The sequence below is a fragment of the Dromaius novaehollandiae genome, chromosome 1 (genome assembly GCF_036370855.1).
Source record: "Dromaius novaehollandiae isolate bDroNov1 chromosome 1, bDroNov1.hap1, whole genome shotgun sequence".
NCBI lineage: Eukaryota > Metazoa > Chordata > Aves > Casuariiformes > Dromaiidae > Dromaius > Dromaius novaehollandiae.
In genome coordinates, this window is record NC_088098.1 from 186,268,500 (window position 1) to 186,287,366 (window position 18,867).

At 38.5% G+C, this 18,867-nt stretch overlaps 1 protein-coding gene across 10 annotated transcripts in view; it reads right to left on the bottom strand.

Moving 5' to 3' along the window:
- The window catches only part of ENOX1 (ecto-NOX disulfide-thiol exchanger 1), a 360,126-nt gene that overhangs the window by 176,720 nt on the left and 164,539 nt on the right, over positions 1 to 18,867 (bottom strand). Inside the window, exon 1 of one of the 10 annotated variants that reach the window (XM_064504828.1) lies at positions 4,189 to 4,230. The exons of the other annotated variants lie outside the window; for them this stretch is intronic. The gene's annotated coding sequence lies outside the window, so the exon portion shown is untranslated. Of the gene's footprint in view, positions 1 to 4,188; positions 4,231 to 18,867 lie in introns of those variants that run through there. 10 annotated transcript variants of the gene reach the window in all.

Sequence of the window (18,867 nt, forward strand, 5' to 3'; positions counted from 1 at the left end):
TAACTGTGTGAAATTCACTGAAAATTTAGGTCATTTACAATCAAATATTTTACATTCTTTCTTTAATTATTCTTTAAAACTCTGCTTACAGAAAATAAATATGAAACACCAAATTATTCCAGCCTGTCACTAATGATATAAAATTTGTAAAAATAGGAAAACTTTTCTGAATTGACTGACATATGAATTACATCATACTCCACCTCTCTATCAGGTGCAAAAGCCCAGAATGTCATTTTTAGCAACACATTCAAAAAAAAAAAAAAAAAGGAAAAAGATGTTTATTTATCATTTTTAAAAAGAATCCTGCTCCATATAGAATAAAACAAAATAAATTGAATTACCTCTCTACCCATAGGGATATAGAAGCCTGCACAGCGGGGCAAACCTGGTCTCTCTCAGGCCAGTGCAATGAGGCAAGTCTCAAAACTCAAAGTCTTCTCCAGTAACAGCCCGTCTCTGGGAGTGAGTTGCGCAGGTCTCAGACCTGCTAGCAAGAGCATGCTCAGCTTTTTCAGATGCTGTGCTAGCATGTAGGGAAAGAGAATTATCTCTAAACTAGCTAAGGCACCACATTTTTAGGTCTATGCAGATCACATGCAGCCCTGGATTGCACCTGGATACAAACTGCAGGACTGCGCAGAGCACGGGGGGCAGATGCACCGTGTTCCCTCCGGGTGCTATTGCCTAGACACTGAGCCTTGCAGCTGTTTATACAACTATCATTCACATTTGTGGCTGATGTGAAAAAGGGACTCCCACCGGCCATTCCCTCCTAAATTCACTGATTGATTATTCTGGGCAAACACCAGGAAGACAAGTTTTGGCATCACCAGCACTACAGGGCAAATCCTGAAGCCTGCATACCAGAAAGTTGTATAGAAATACTATTTTCAGCAATTACATACCACTGAATACTTGCTTTGCATAGTACAACCATAACATACTCAGTCACACATATGGACATATCCAGACATTCATGGGTGGACCTGCCAAACTCCTGTCCTGTCAGCTAGCACTTGACACTCTGTGAAGACATACCTTGAAATCAGAACCACTAGACAACTCGGCTTGCTGAAAACTGATCTATGTGAGTTAGCGTGACAAAATGTGAACAATAGTGCTTGACATCCCACATGTTATCACATGCCAGCTGTTCGGATGGTGGAACAGAATGACATAAAAAGAAATTATGTGGAGCATACTTTTCTTTTCATGCTAGGCAAGTGACATTGTTTTGGCAGCACAGTCTGACACAGTAAGTGTGGGATCCTATGTATTTTCTAATTGAAGAGATACACAAATCTGACAGAAAAATATTCATTTCATTTTATTTCAGATGGAGTTGCATATATTTAAATGCAAAGTACACATAATTTAGGTGTATCTGCTTATAATCTCATATACTAAGCCCCAGACTATCGCACTTGCTTCTTTAAAAAAAGTAGAAGACTTCATTCCCTCCACCTAAATTTTCCCAATGGCTTTAAGCTAAACAATACATGAATCAAGAATATGTATGATTATGGTTTCTGACAAAAGCAACAACTGATAAACATAAAGCTATTTCCAAATCAAGATCTGATAGCACTCTGCAGCCTCTCAGAGAAACAAGTTGCTAAAGCACAGAAAGTTTCATTTGCCAGTGATCAATAGCTCTGGCATGTGGCTTATGCACAAGAAAAGCTTTCCTTCCCACTCCATTAGGTGCCTGCCTACTCTAACAATTAGACCACAGAAAATAGTGAAGGGGAATCCTGCTTTTCCAAAGAGAAAAAAGTTTAGTTTTCTTGGCAGGGTTGGGTTCTCTTTTTCCTATGCTTTTTCTTTTTTTTTATTCTTCGGGTTTTGTTTTTGGGTTTTTTTTTTCCTACTTCTCTTGCAGGTCTAACCTCAGTCTAAGCAAAATCTATAATTCCACCCAAATGGCTATTTTGCTCATCAAAACATAGTCGGTGCCTGGATTTTTTTTCTTCATGACTTTTTGTTCTACATATTTCTGAGGAGTACCTATTCCCCTTTGCATCGCACAGGAAGCAAATACTTTAAGATTAACAACATCAGAAGGGCTTCTTCTTAGATGATGCTGTCAATATATAGACTCTGTGTCACCCCTGACTGTGCTATGATTGTATTCCTTTGCTCTTTGTCGGCAAAACAACAGCCATTTTATCCCCCTGCCACAAACCTGCCTTTTTACATATGCAATCTTATGTCCAAACAACATACTAACTACATTGCAATGGATGAGTTGTGTATGCACTAACTCAGGAAGTCAGTTGGTAAAATTAACATTTAGAAGCAGGCACCAGTAGTTATTTCACACATTATTAACTTATATTACAATTCAAATAAGCTTACAGCTGGCAAAAAGAAGTCTCTTCTGTAAAGTGATCTCAAACATAATAGGCTTAATCAGAGATAAATTAAATTAGTCAGTCATGCATACTACAGCATATTAGCACTGAGTAGTTATTAAATACATTTTCTGTTATCAGTTTTGCAGGCAATATTGTAGGCAAACAAACTGTATGAGAAACCAGTAAATAAACTCTATGTTTGGGAGGCTACATGTTTGACATTTCCTGTTTTTTTTATCAAAACATTACACGATCTCTACTACCATTACTGGCACCAGGTTAAGTCCCCGTAAATGATTCAACTTCACTCCCAGGCAATTAGCCAAAGGCAGAGCAGACAGAACTAATGAATACCTAGAGAGCAGATGTTCAGCATGGTTTTGTGTTTTGGAGGGGATTTTTTCCATGGCAATTCTCAGAAAGAAAAAAGCATGGACGCATGAGTCATAGCTGGTACACAATTGATAAAGAGTAGACAGGCAACGTTTCTATTTGTTATAAAGTTAATCTTCATGTTTAGGACTTTCAAAATTTATTTTCCCCTTTGCTTTCACTACTACAGTCTGAAAGGTCTTTAATTGTGTGCAAACATTGAAAAGCATCGCTCTTGCCTTGCTGCTATTGCAGCTTCCTTTTGTAGTGCTGTTATAGCAGCCAGCAGTATCACCTTCATCTTCAGCTAAAAACTTGTGTGAGATAGAATACGACACAAAATCACTCACACTCGCTTTACAAGGGGAATCGTTAATTTTGTGATAGGATTCTAAAAGTACACCTTGTTCTTTCATCAATCTTTCAGAAACCTATCAGTACTGTCCCTGGAAACATCATAACTTACCGAGCCTGACCCAGAAGACTTTGGAGCACATCTGACATTCTCTTATACTCTGCACATTTAAAACTCAATGTAAGGTGACAAGAACATTAAGCTGCCCACAGAGCAAAATGTGAAACTAATCAGTATCTGTTCTGAGCCACAGGTACAATAATTGGGAAATTAAAGTGTCTGTGAACTGCTAGGGCTGGCTGCATCAAAAAGCAACACCTTGAAATGATTAATGAAGACAAATGTATGCAACTATTTCTATTGACAAGAACTTCAGACAATTGCTGGCTAAAAGAATAACACTATAGTTCTCATTTATTTTCCTATAAAGCTCATCCCTTCCTAGGATTTCCTGTTACAAAATGCATAAGCACTCATTGGTTAAAAAGAGTTTTAACTGGAAGCTGCTTTAACTCAAAGAAGCAGAAAATACAGGTCCTTCACTGCATCTACTGTAACCACAGGTGGTGCCAGACGCGGTATGGAAAATATCAGTCATGATGGTTGCATCCAACGTCAGGCCCTTCGCCTGAAAATCCTAAGGTGACCTGTAAAAGTAAAGTGACTTGACTAATACGTGATGGCAGTCCTCAAGAGGCCTCTTAAGAAAGTCACTCACTGCAATATTGGTTCAAAAGTAGCTTCCTCCTTTAGTGCTCCCACTACATCCATCAGTGCCATGGTCAATTCACTGTCACTGTCACAGCCTGTCCTAACAGGCACCATCATGGGGCTGCTACAGCAACCCTGAACGGCCCATGCAAAAGGCTCCATTTCTTAAGACTAAAAGAGGGAGTGGAATTAAATAGGTTCTCTTGAAGAGTAAATGACATATATATATATATATACACACACACAACTCAGTCAATCTGAATTTTTTGGGTTTGGCTCCCCTCTTAAAGTACTGATTAAAAAAATACTTTGAATCCTCTGGAACATCAAAATTGAGTCCCAGGCAGAAAAGATGAAACAGCATCTATTTCTAAAGGGAACTTATTGTACCTTACTGAGAGAATTCTGACTCCTTGCACCAGCAGGGCTTCCGCAGTGTCTTTTATGTCAAAGCATGTCACATGCTTGGGGGTCACACTGGGAAGAGAATTAGCAATACAGGCAATGAGTATCAGCGAGGTTTGGAGAAAAAGGAAGGTTTCACCACTTTGAAGACAATCTAAAATACAACTGAAAAAGCCCTGTATTCAGAGACTCTAATGAATATGCAATTATATATATATATTCAGAAGCTAGGAAATGCAACTAACCACCATGCCTTTATCATGCACAAATGTATGCAGCTGTACTATCCATAAAGATATGTCCATTTCTACATTCTCTCCCCACACACTTTCCACTGTCTTTTCTTAAAAAGATTGTGCTTAATCTGTTCCAGTCAAGTCCTCCTCAGGCAAGACTTTTAACAAAAGCAATAAGAATTGTTTTCAACAGATAAGCAGAATTTCTTTACATTTAAGTGTTTATTTCTATTTCCATTAGAAGTAGTGTTTTGGATGAAAACACACTTGTGATGATGCATCTGTCTGAAAGCAGGATGTTCTCACACATCACATTTTCTATCCTTTTTCAATTTCATACAAAGGAAAAGCAGGATTATTAAAAAAAAAAGACGGTTCACATATTTAAGATTCAGTTGTGAAAAGGAGAATGTGACAAAGAAATTTCCTTATACTTGAGTGGAAGTTTAATTTAATATCCAAAGTAAAGGAAATCTGTTTTTATTATGCAACTCTATGACAGATTTGTAGCATGAACTTGAACAATATCTGAGAGAAAACAAAGTTCCTTGTAATTCTGGACACCCTCACATACATGGGGAAAGCCTCAGCCAGTGTGAGAAACTTTGAACAGGATATCCAAGGATGCTGAGAATGGAGCTTGTGAGGATCTGGTGGACAGAAAACTGGCCAAACCGCCAGACTCAAAGGGTTGAGATCAGTAGGACAAAGCCCAGCTGGAGACTGGTCGCTAGTGGTGTCCCCCAGGGTCAGTACTGAGTGCAATACTGTGTAATATCTTCATTAATGACATACATAATGGTACCAAGTGCACCCTCAGCAAGTCTGCAGGTGATACAAAACTGGGAGTGGCTGACAGACCAGGGAGCTTGACAGGCTGGAGAAATGGGCAAGCAGGAGTCTCATAAAGTTCAACAAAGGGAAGTGCGAAGTCCTAATCCTGGAGAGGTAAAACCGCATGCATCAGGCACCAGTACGGGTTTGGGGCTGACTAGCTAGAAAGAAGCTTTGCAGAGTACCTGGGGGTTCTGATGGACACCATGTTGAACATGGGACACCAATATACCCTCATGGCAAAGAAGGCCAACAGCATCCTGGGCTGCATTAGGAAGATGGATGCCAGCAGGCTGAGGAAGGTGATCTTCCCCTCTATTCAGCCCTGGTGAGGCCTCATCTGGAGCGCAGGGTCCAGGCCTGGGCTCCCCAGTACAAGACAGACATGGATATACTGAAGTGAGTCCAGCCATGAAGATGATTATGGGACTGGAGCATCTCTCATACAAGGAGAGGCCAAGAGAGTGGGGGCTGTTTAGCCTGGAGAAGAGAAGGCTTGGGGAGATCTTAGCAATGTGTACAAATACCTGATGAGAGACAGTAAAGAAGATGGAGCCAGACACTTCTTAAGGTGCCCAGTGACAGCAACAGGTTGCCCAGAGAGGTTGTAGAGTCTCCATCGTTGGAGATATTCAAAACCTGCCTAGATACAGCATTGAGCAACCTGCTATAGCTCACCTCGTCTGGAGCAGGGGTATTGGACTAGACAGTTCCCACAGATGCCTTCCAATCTCAATGATCCTGCGATTCTGTGAGGAACTGCAGGCACCCAAGACTTCTCAAGATGAGGGCCAAGCTATTCCAGGTGGAAGTATCAAAAATGGATAAACTAAAACTTAGCAAACCTGAGCATCCCCACTATGCTAGAAGAGATTACACAGCCCCTAACAAACCCTCTCCTCTCCCCACCTTCTGTTGATCTCTTTACCCTGGCCACACCTTTTCCTTGCAGGGAACAATGCTGCCATGATATTCACATTAAAATGAAAAAGGTTTTCCTGGTTTTGGGGGGTTGTTGGTCTTCTGGTCTGCAAAAGGTGCGAAAGAAGCCTCATCTTTCTCATGTTTTCTTTGCAAGGCTGGGAGAAAAAGAGATCGAGGAGCTCTTTGCTTTAGGTGGCAGGGAACGGGTCTACCTTCCTCCTTTGCCCAGGTGGCTTGTCATAATGGGAGTACGGAAGCTAGTGATTTCTATTGTTTAGCTTTATATCCTGAATCTCTTCTGACTGGAGATACAAAAAAGAAGCCACAGACTTTCCCCTCTGCCCAGGATGGAAAGTGAGAGCAGTGAGCAAAGAACAGTGAGCAGAGATCTCTCTCATACATTTTGTGCAGGCACTCACACAACATCATGTGGGTGTGAAAAAAGGGAGATCGAGTTAGTTGGGGAAACAAGAAGGAGAAAAATAAGTGGTGGAAGAGGGGTAAAAAGAAAAAAATGACACAGTAAAGGTAGGCATGGAGGGAACAACATGAAAAGGTCAAAAAGCTCAAAGGTTAAACCTGCACCATGATATCTGTTCTACTTAAAGAAAAACATAAAGAAATGGAAGACTGGTTGGATCTTTTCTAGAACATCCTTATCCCAAAGAATTAGGTCTTCTGAGGTGCAATTTCGCAAGGTCTGTCAAATGTGTCAGATTCACAAAATAATGATATATAAAGTTTAAACTATAGATTCTTCCTTTTTTAAAGCTCTCTAAAAAAGGGGCACTTTCACAAGTACACAAACACCACCTTCCAGCCATCACTACCACATGTTGTTCACATTAAGTAGCATATGTATAAAAATCTCACCATAGAAAAGGAAAAAAAAAAAACAAACCAATCCTAAAGCTCACCTCCCATCATTGCTAGAGCACTGATGGCCTAGTCAGAGTGGAACACCAAGTAATATGTTAAAAAGTTCTGAATACTTGCTTGATATCCTCCTCTTCTATTAGTCTGCTCTACTCCCTTTGCTCTCTCCACATCCTTAGTCAGATGACAAGATTCATAGGAAGAGATTCTTCTCCCATGCATATATTATAATCTAACTAGTCTGATTTCCATTATTCAGTTTGATTTCTGTCACCTCTCTCCCTCCATCCTCACTGAAACTTAAATTTCTTACCAGTCATTCCCAGAATGCAACTTCCTCATTATTCTCAAGCATATTACTGACTTCATTTTGCACATGTTCTGTTTCTCCTATCTCAGCTAAAGCCTCTTTTAAAGAATATCTTCACTTCTTACTCCTTATATTTTTTGTTTTCCCTAGAGGAGCATTTCTTGTTATCAACTATGATATATTTTTCAAAATTACCTGGAATACTCCTCAAAACCTCACGTTCCACATTTCCTATTTTATGTCTGACATGTCTCTACTTTTAGATTCAAGAATTATAGAGTACCCTAGGGTTCAGATAAGAAGCATTCGGTGAAATATTGTATGAACATGGCAGGATAAAAAATCCACTATATAAACAGGTTCTGGACAGTTAATCAAAACTATAACAATCATACATTCTGTTACCATAAACAGTAAGTAATTTGCCATCTATGCATAGAGTTTTTATTGTGTACTTGCAATGACTATATCTTATTTTCACTATTAATAAAAAATATGGATTTGGGGAGGCCTGAAGCAAGTTTAATGAAGAATTTTGAAAACTCTAATAAAATGATGGATCTACTAAACAAATACATTGATTTTGGATGCAGTGAAATCCTTAATACCATTATAATGTCCACAAACATGCAGGCAGGTAAAATTATGCCAGAATTTCCCTTAACAAGCACTGTTTTTCACTGGTTTCAGAATTTGGCCTGCAAAGACTCACTGCAGACTACATTTGGCACAGAAGACTTCAGCCTGGGAGGGTTTTCTTGCCACAAATGAATTTTCAAAACAAATTAAATCTGGGGCATTTCTATGCAGTTAACAGTACAAAAGACACTTTAAATGCTTGTTAGGGGTCTTCAAAAAAATGGCTTTGATTTTTTAAAAATATGAAACTTGGCAAATGATAAATCCATAGAATTGCACAGTGTAATCACTGAGGATATTCTGAAGGGCAACTCAATTAAAAATAAACAAGAGTTTGACTTAGTCACTTTCTATTTTTTTAAACAAGATTTACTTTCACATCAGTTAATGCTGTTCTTTTTATACGTAAGGCTTTTCAAAGTTATTCCAGTTCTCCAATTGAAATCTAAAGCATATTTTAGCACAAAGCTTAGCATACTGTCTTTTATCAATCCAGAGGTTGTAAAGGAGCATTGAAGTGATGATGCCATAGAAAAATGACCCTTACAAGCTCAGACCATTGCTTTGCTTTGCGTTTCAACTTTTTTTTTAAGATTATTATAGGAAATGGATGCTTTAATGTCTACATTTAGGCTCACACTTGCTGTCCGCCTGTGGCTTCAGAGGAATTCTGCTCAGTCTACATGCAAAAGATGAGGAAAGGATTAATTTCCAGCTCTGAGTAATTAGATTGGGTTCTGAAAAGGAGATGGACATTCCTCCTCATGCATTCTTATTAGTTACAAACGAATGGCAAAAAGAAAAATAGACAGGCTATTTATACATCTGCTACCCTGCTGATTTCAAAACCTGTAGTCTCTTTGACATCTGTGCAGCCTTTCTGTTGTCAGCATGTTTGCACAGGTGACAATGATTTAAATGTAATAAGCAACTTTACTGCTGCTGTGCAAGAGAAAAAAGGAACCAGTTTCCTCTCCCCTTGCTGCACTCAGAAAGAAGACACTCAGAAAGAATAAAAAGTGTGAATCTGCTGTGGATACTAGCGTGGAGTGGATGTGAGTCTATGGAAACAGGGAAAGGCCCTCTGGTAAGATGTGCTGTTTTACCTCTGAGTGCGTAAACAAATGGATGTCCAAAACTCTAGCTCCTGCACACAGAAGGTGGGATGCTTCCATGTGTCTGCTGCAGAAGCAGCAGAAGGGGACATGTGCGCATGCCCCATTTACTCAATACCCATCCTACTCATAATGATAAAAATTCACCTCCACTATTGCTGTAAGCTAAAATGCCAACCTCTGAGGTGGGACTAATTAGGTGGAGGCACACGATCCCTCTTCTGCCGTTCTTCCTTTCAAGGGCAGTGAGTTCAGACAGATGTGAGAAATAATTCAGTATTGCACAGTCTTAAACTACTGCAAATTAGACCTACCAGAGCTCATCTGTCCCTGAGACCTGAACTGTGGAGCATTTTGTAAGGACAGCTTTTAAAGAAGCATAGTAATTCTGCTGTGACGGAAAGAGCCTGCAACAACTGGAAGTGCATTCAGATACTGCTTTGTTTGCGTTCAACTGGATGGAAGGGAGTGTGTCAAACAGGTTGTCATTAATAGAAAAATGTGATACCAGAAAGGGTTCTAGCAGTTGGGGCACCTATGCCCATAATTAGACATCTGCAGTCCTTAAGATATCTATATCTCACTTGACTTTGTAGAGTTGTTAAATGGATGGATTGATGGATGGATGGATGGATGTGCTAACTTGTGAGATTTTGGGGCAGTTCTGATGGCTAGAAGAAGAACAGATGCACATGGTTAAAAAAGACCCTCAGAAAGGTGTTAGCAGCTCAAAGATGATGCTATGGTGGCTAAGAGCAGAATATTTAGTTGATGCCTTTGAGAATTGCTAAGATTGCTAGAAAAATTGTTCTTCGGTACTGAAATGGGATACATGAGGAGTATTTCTGAAGAGCTGATGGACAAGCTCTTTGAAAAACCCTTCTTAGTCGATGGCTGTGGCTAACTGCTTTTCAGTGTCACATGAAGGATTACTCTTTATGGTGAGGTTGGACTGGATTAGGTGGTTTGCTCAGGGCTGGCAGGAGCATTCTAGCAACCAGTGCCAAGATTGGAATAAACTGGAGCACAACTATCCTGAAATGAATTAAAATGCTCAGATATTCAGGAGCTCCAGCAGCCTTTGGGGGTTTGTATTATCACAAAAAATACTTCAGTAACATATTTTCTGAGCATTAGGAAAAACAGCTTTGAGAATAGATCTTTCTTAATGTATGTAAAATAACAGAATTTAAATGTTATGTTTCATCTCTAGGTTGTACTGAGTTTTATTTAATATTTGGATTACAATGGAAAGAGGGCCCATTTAGGAACATTTTATTTCACTATGACGAACTGTACAAACATATGAAGAATCACATGCAATGCATACAACTGTAAAGATCTGCACCTAAACAGTCATACAGGGACTCTACAGTGTACTGAGACCATAGTTATTTCTTCAGTTACTCTGTATTTTTAAAAAATTAAATTATATTTACATAGTACTTATACCATTAATGTGTGGTTTAGTGCAGAATATTCACAGATGCATTTGTTATATTCACAGATGCACTCGTTAGAGGGAATAATTGTTTTACAATGTTTATGGAGTAAGTTAGTTATCTGATTTTTGAGGGCTACCCATTACTTGTAACTCTCATAAACTTCAGTGTGAGATCTGGAAGTAAAACATCTGCAGAAGGCAGGGAGTAGAGCTTTGGGCAGTTGGTTTCAGTGTTTGTAAATCCATACAAACTACAAAATGAAAATAGACAACTAAAAGTATTGCAGAATGGCAAAGTGCCAAAAACCATGAGACAGAAACATTTTTCTGGTGGGATTACTTAACAGTCATGTAAAATGAATAGCTAAAAAAGTAAAAATGAATAAATGAATGCAGGCAAGTTATGTTGCAAATGTGCTTTTCCTTGGCAAGCTGTAACTGTATACAGAGGCGACATATATACATACAAGAAAAGAAAATATATGCTCATATTTTTAAATATTATGTTCCTGTTTTTATTATGTCCTATTTTTCAAATACTATTAAAATTATCTGGTATAAAACTAATATTTATTCCTCTATTATGAGTAGCAAGCTAAACTGCAAAAATAGGACTTACAGCTAGACAAACACATCCTATTTCATGTACACATAGAGAAATATGGCTTCTTGATACTTACTGGGAATGCAGTCCAAGTATGTGGTCATTAAGCTTTAAATCACAAACTAACATGAGGATATATGTAAAACATTTTGTCTTCTATTATTATTATTTCTTAAAATATTTGTCAGTGGCATTTTCTTTTTTTATTTACTTCAGATATTCTGCCACTTGTGGAGGTGCACTGCTTTTCTCTTAGCTATTTTTCTAAGTAAATAAATAAGCAAATAAATAAAAAGAAAGCTCACTCTAGAAGTGGTGATTTGTTAGGTAGAGACGGAATATACTCGAGAGAATCAAACTGCAGAACATTTCGCCTTCTCCATAATGAATCTCCAGATCCTAGGCAATTGCAATTACAGTACCCTTCCACAGCAGGAACTACTGTTGTTATTGATACCTTTTATAGTTCATGTCATGTAGAGAGACTCCCAGAAGGTTTGATATTGTAAGAGCAAAGTAGGCTGGATTGAAAGTGGAAGCAGGTCGAAAAGCCTGACATTTCTGCTTGCCTTATCTTAGAAACAACTTCCAATGCATCAAGATGCGAAGAATCCTAGAAAATAAGTTTTGACTGTTGGTTGGTGAAACTGATAAACAAATCCTGTTAGAAAACATGGGTTCTATTCTTGCATCTTGAATTGCAGAGAAAGGAAAGTATACATTGAATATTCTATGCAAAACAGTCCGGTGACTTGTGTATTTAAGTTTGGGTAATGCTGTTAGGAGCATTTTTGTAGTTTAGAACTTTACCAATGATGCAGGCTCAAATTTTCCATGTTTTGATGTCTGCTGTGGGCTATCCTCTTTTTTTGTCCTCTCATTCCTTCTTTCCCCAATAGATTAAAAATTTAAAACAACTTGTGCTAGTTCATCTAAACAATTGGGTTGTTTCTGAGAACAAGGTTGAGAGAGGGTTTTTTGTTTGTTTTTGTTAACATGTTCTATTGCCACCTGTAAAGCACACTTATTGAGCAGTGTCAAAAAGGGCCACATTTGCCATGTTAGTGGCAGTTTATTCAAATTTGTCTACATAGCACTGAGGTCTGAGAAATGTTCTTCATGCATCCTCAGATGACATCTGAGAGTTGCCCATCAAGCTCCACACCTCCAACTTAATCTTCACGTAACAAACTGACCTCGTTCCACGACCACTCCTGTTGACCCTAGGCACTTGCTCTGAGATCGTGAAGAATTTTTTTTTCTTTGTGCCCGCTCTTTTCCTTCCACCGATGTCCAGCTATTATAGGAGAAAAGGGAGCCCTGGATAGGATTCACATATTCTAGCTTTAGCTGTCCAAAACAGGAGACATTCAGATCTGGAATAGACCCTTAGTAATCAATGGAGAAAAGAGGCTCCTCTTGAGGGCTATCTGATTTCAAAAGTGTACCTTAGATCTGTCTGATCTTAGATGCGTATTTTATGATGCTGTGAGCTGTCTCTTGAAATGCTTATTTCTCTTCAGAGAACACAGAGGAACATCCAAGTGGCTAGCTCAGATGTCAGTCTCCTTTTCAGATGACTCAGTCAGGGCAGAGTAAACCTACCCATCCTGACTGAGTGCAAAGAAGCTGCAGATGGGAAAGAGACTAAGGTGAAGGTAAGATGTAAGAGCAAAACAGGTACAGACAGGACCAAAAATAAAAAAAAAAAAAAAAGAAAAGAAAAGAAAAGGAAATATTTGAGTGGCAGGATAACCAACGGCTTTACGGTATAAAAAGCAAGAGAGTCTGTAACTAATAGTTATGTATCTCTCCCCAGAGGCTGGAGTTGATCCTGGAGAGCCTGAGTCCTGACATTCCTCTGCTTTTTACAAAACCCCTCTAAAATTCACAAGGAAAATGACTGTCTTACTTGTCTTTTAATGTCTGGTGTCCACAGAGGACAGACAGCTTATTATTACCATCAGTTGCTCCATTAACTCAAATGGGAGAGGTATGAACTGTGAAGCTAGATATTTCAGCCTACAGTTAGCCTGAGAATGGTGCTATGTAAAATACCTTTTTTGGTTTGCATTTTAAGAGAAGATAAATTAAAAGAATCTTAAGTCAAAATCTCAGGAGTTAAGTAATATACTAATTTAGGCAATTTTTATTAGATTCCCTATATTATGCATGGGATATATATGGGAATGTCTGCTGCAGTTCACTATATGTTCTTTTTACTGACTAGGTTTAGGCTGCAAAGTGGAAAAGGCTTTTTGACTGCAGGACCCAAGCTTGTTAAGCTGCAGAGGGTCAAAGGCATGTAGGGACTACAACAAAAAGATTTTATGATAAAGGCATTGGGATTTCACAAGGGAGAACCAATTTCTGTATTTGGCAGCTTTAAGTCCTTTCTCGGTTGTTGGATGAGCTACGCAAGCCAGACAACTTCATTTTGAGTTGGGGGCCACAAGGCAGGAGCACAGCTGCAGATTGGAATCATTGGCCATTGTGCTTTGAATATATAAAATGGTATGAAAATGTGATGCATTCTGAAATATCAAAAAGACCTTGAAAAATCAATAGCTCATCCTGGACAGCAAAATTGGGTCAATGTATTTGATACCGCTCAACTGGGACAGGTATGTGCTGGGAATCTCAATGTTCTTGCCCCCTGTTAACTTCAGAGGTGGTTAATTTCCAGATGACTGAAACTGGTTTAACGTCAGTCTTACCATGCCTCCATTTCCCATTTGTGAAAGAGAAACAACAATCTTGCCTTTGTTTCCTTCTTTCTCTGCCTTGTCTGATTGAACAGTGAAATTTTAAGGCAGGAACTTTGTACCTGAGTAGCACTGAAGACCTCTCCTATTGCTTAATAAGGTATGCTAATAAACAATTGTAAGACAGTATGGGTGGGATTCACGTGGCCGAACTTGGACATTTGCAAAGCAGACATTTACATTTGAGATACTCGTCTGAGGCTTTTTTTTACAAACACAGAGAAACAAATGGTTTTGGCAGTCAGTTCATCAGAGTATTTTAGTATTTTGTCTGCTGGTGTGACATGGCCAGCACCCTCCAAGTGCCCACTCTCTTGGCTAACTATGCAGAGAACTTCAGGCAAGTAGCTCTGTCATAGACATCTGCACTGGAGAGGTCTAAATGTAGGCAAGATGAAACCCATCTGTCATTTACCCTTTTAAATACGGATTCACTCCTGAAAAAACTTCAGTAAAATTAAGTAAGTTTACACAGAATTGCATTTGTCTCAGTATATTTAACATTTTCATTCACTTTACAATTTTCCCTGTTGTCCTTATCTCAGACAGAATTAGGATATTGAACATGCACAGATAAGCCTCCGTGACTACCTACTTTGGCAGATACACAGATAAGAATGTACTGTTAACGTGATTTAGCAAGGTTGAGGTATTTGGGAACAGCTTTAAAGGTGCTTCAAAAGTGATTTAGTACCACAAAGGCATCATTAAAGCATTTATAGTTTTTTTTTACATCTTAAGTGGTAGAAAAAAGAAAAGAAAAAAGAAAGATATATAAAATCCAATATTAATTCAGTGCCAAAAAGAAGAAATGAAGACCTGAAGGATACCCAGGAAATTTGCAGCATAAATATTCTTAATAATTATGCTCTAATTTCTATAATTCTATTTTCTTTTTATACTATCATTTATTTTTTCTCTTTTTTCTTCTTAAATATAATCTCTTTAACTTTCCATTATTTTTGTATACCATGAAATATATAGTTTGTGTAACCCAGGGAATGAAATGTGGAGAAATACCTCATTTTTTCTGCCCAGTTTCCTGATTGAGACCTTGATTTGTCACCACAACTACTATATTAGAGAAGATTGGAGATGTTCAGGTGCTTTTAAACAACATCTTCAAAGAAACAACTTATTTGTGCTACTTAGCGGCAATTAAGCTTTCCAGAAAAACAAACAGGACTGTGTGTGTGTAAAAGTCTAGAAGCGAGATAAGCTTTAGAGAAAAAAATTATTTTCTTTTTTTAAGGACCAAACTGTTCTGATTTTGCAGTATCCCCAAGTTTATTAAACTTTCAAGGACACACAGACTCTAAATATACACAGAATATCAGTTTACCCTCTCTGTGGAGAAGGTCTCTCTCTTCCTACTCAGCCACCGATTATCTGCTGAGACAGCTAACAGTTGGGCCACTTAAGGCCAAACTTATGAAGCATTTTCTCATATACCCTTTAGTGCATTTTATTTTTTACTGGGCCTAATCATTTCAATCACAAACCATGGTACAATGCAAAACTGAAAAGATTGTTACTTTGGTGCTGCAGCACAGCACCCTCATGGCTTCTCCTGCGGTACAACCCCTGCAAAACAACTATCATGAAGGAGAGCCTGAAAAATTTGTATGACTTACCCATGAAATGAATCAACTTAAATGATGCTGATATCAAACAAGGAGATTTTATTTCAATGTTTCTTTTTTAAAGTCCTCTTTATGGCAAAAGTCATTGCCCAAACAAGAAGTGAAAGAAGTCTAACAAACCAGAGAGACTCTAAACTTTCTGATACAGTATCTTTCATTTTAGTCAAAAGCACATCTGCTGCTCAGCTGAAGATGAATCAGGTGCTAAACACAATTACATGCCCATCAGCTGCCTATGTTAAGGGTCTTTATTTTATAAGAGAACCCCTTTCAGATTGTAGAAAATAGTTTTCCCCAGTTTATTTTTTTAAATTCAGATAGAAGTATTTAACTGATATTCACTGTCAAAGCTATTACTTCTGTGCAAGAGATGAATGTATTTGAAGCAGTAACATCAAGTAACTGATATGCTGTCACATGTGTATAAATTATTGTTATGAATTTGCAGATGTCAAATTTCTAATCCAACCACAGTCAGTGTCTTAACTACAAAAGACTTGATGAGAATCTGTAATAAAAGCTGAAATCCTTCAAAAACCTAAAAATGTTAGTCCTAGGGGTGAAAAAATAAATCTTGTGGAGTATCATAAGGCTTCCTTGTGCTAATTTATGACTATGCAAACATAATGTACCTACATAAAAGATGCTCATAAGAGAAAAGGGAGAATCTTCTGTCATCCCCAAACACTACTTCCGAGACAGGAAAAGGAAGATGCATGTGTGCTGCAACTGTATGGTCAAGATTTTTATATTTTATGTGAGACTAGTCTAAATAATCCAAAACAATGCAGAAGTCAATAAATTCTCATTTTTACAGCCTTCCAAGAGTCATATAGTGATGCACATATAGGGAACATGAAAGATAATGTTGCTACATGTACTCATCCAATTTATTTCTCTCATCTATGAAAATAGGGCAAAATCCTGAATTTTATTGAATGGGGGAAGAGGACTATTAATTTTTTTCTGTAAGGCTGCAGAAAAAAAGCTACATAGCAGACCCAGTACATTCAAAGTTTTACGAATACTCATAATTAAGCTGCTTAAAAAGAAAAAACTTCTGTGACTCTTTTATTGTTTCTTCATTTGAAAACTAAATTTATCTATCTGGTTTACAAGTTCTTTCTGAAAAACTGGAGAAACATAAAAAATCATCACAGAAATGTGTTAAATATTTGCCCCTTTGCCAAAAAAAATAGCTGGTCAAGCTACAACAATTGAAGAGGTTCACAGATCTTCCATAGAGTAATGGAAAGGCATGGAGACAGGCTTTAAAATGTGAGAAACTTCATTTCCGTAATACTGCTGATAGTAAAAGATAGTTATTTACTTATGCAGTAGCTGCAGTTCCTAAAGATATAGTGTGTTAGTAACTCCTTGGTTGCTGTGCTGGAGCTCTCGGTATAAAACCTGTGACAAGCGCTGAGCACTGGAGTGGTGCTCTTAGTGCTGTCTTGTTTCTAAATTGGCAGCTCACAAGGCTGGAGTAACCGACCAGTCCAAAACCCTAAGGTCCTGAGGCACCAGTGTAGTGCAGGAGCAGACACCGAAGACATACGTGGACAGCACAAGTCAAGGGACTGTACTTGCTGTGCAGATAAATCAGTCAATTCCTCTGCTGTATATGTATGCATGCACATGCATACACATACACACATACCAGGGCTTGTAACTTCCCAGCAGCAAATCCTTGCTGAAAACACTATTCAAACGGTGTCAGCAGAGCAACTGGGCCCAACTTCACATTCTCTCTTAGTAATAGGAGCAATAACATAGTAATGGGTAAATGAAGCAACTCTACTACTTAAATAAGTTTGTTGCTGAGAGGAACACTTCTGGGAGAAGCTAATGAAGCAGCCTGAATCCGTACCAACTTTCTCCTGATGGTGGGATCTCACCAGCCAGCTCATAGCACACTGTGGATCATAAATAAAGCCACTTTGTACATATTTTTCAGTTGCATTCTTTGCCCATGTGACAAGAAAGGTTTGGGATTTGTTGCAAAACATCCAGGTGCAAGGAAAGCCTGAGAACAAGAAACATGTCATGACAGATATATTTTCATGAAAGACTTGACATAAAGACTAAAAGGGCAACAATGGTTGGGCAATAGATAACTATAAAATGGCATAGCTCATCTTTGCATTTACTCAAGCAGTTAAATCTGATGCTCCGAAGCCATAGGGAATAGATGACAACACAAGGAGTTAAAGTGATAGTGAGGTTATTGCCTTTGATGAGGCTCTGGCTTATATTGTTTCTGTAAGGGAGCAAATACATATACTTCAAAAAACCTGAAGGCTGCACTTAGATGAGTGAGATGCATTTCACTAACTTACTAGCTTACCGCTGAACAATCTGGAAGGCCTAAAATTGCTATTTGTTCTTACTTAGGAATTTCAGACAAGAAAAGCCAAAATGATCTGTGCTTTGCAATGGATACAGGTAAGGCCTGGAGGCTGTGTGCTGCATTCCAGGATGCCCACAGGGCTGTCCTAGCTATGAAGTGACCCTCGGCAACAAGGGATACGAACTCTTCCTTCAGTCCTGTGGCAATTTTTCAACAGGTTTTGACATGGAGTCCCAATTAATAAAATCATATCTCACCAGTAAGGCTGGATAGTTCAGCATCTTCATTTGCAGATTTCAGTGCAATTGTTTTTTGTATTTTTTTCCATCCAATGCATTCTAGTTTAGAAGTCTCTTTACTTTTTCTATTGTTCCTTGTTGTGCTTGAAGAATGTTCTCATTCACCACCATTAACACAGGCTGGCTTTGAAAATTTTTACACCTTTAGTATTAATAGCAACATATACCACGTTTTTGTTAGGACAACAGCCCGGAACCAAAGGTAAGGAGAACATCCAGGAGTCTGTGTAGTTATAGCTTCAAAATGGACTCATGTCTCCTTGCCAGGTCCTAGAAAGCTTCTTCAGATGCCTGGGATGGATGCCGTTGACTCTAGCCGTATCAGGAAAGGAAGGAGCAGCATGAGAAGATGATGGACGTTCTCTTGTTTTGTTTCCTTATCTGATAGTGAGATTTTGAGCTCTGGTTGGCTTCACAGATTAAATGAAAATCTATCCTTCCTGTCCAGTCATTCGGATCTGAATCTAGATTTTTCTTCTGGGATGGCGAACTTCCCAAGGAGCTGAACAGCATGAGGATTTCTCAGGGGAATGTATCTGTGTGTGTATAGGTTTAGTACCAAAAAGTAGAGTATCAAAGAGGTCTCTCTCTCTTTTACTCTCAAGGCTCCTGTATCTTTGCTAAC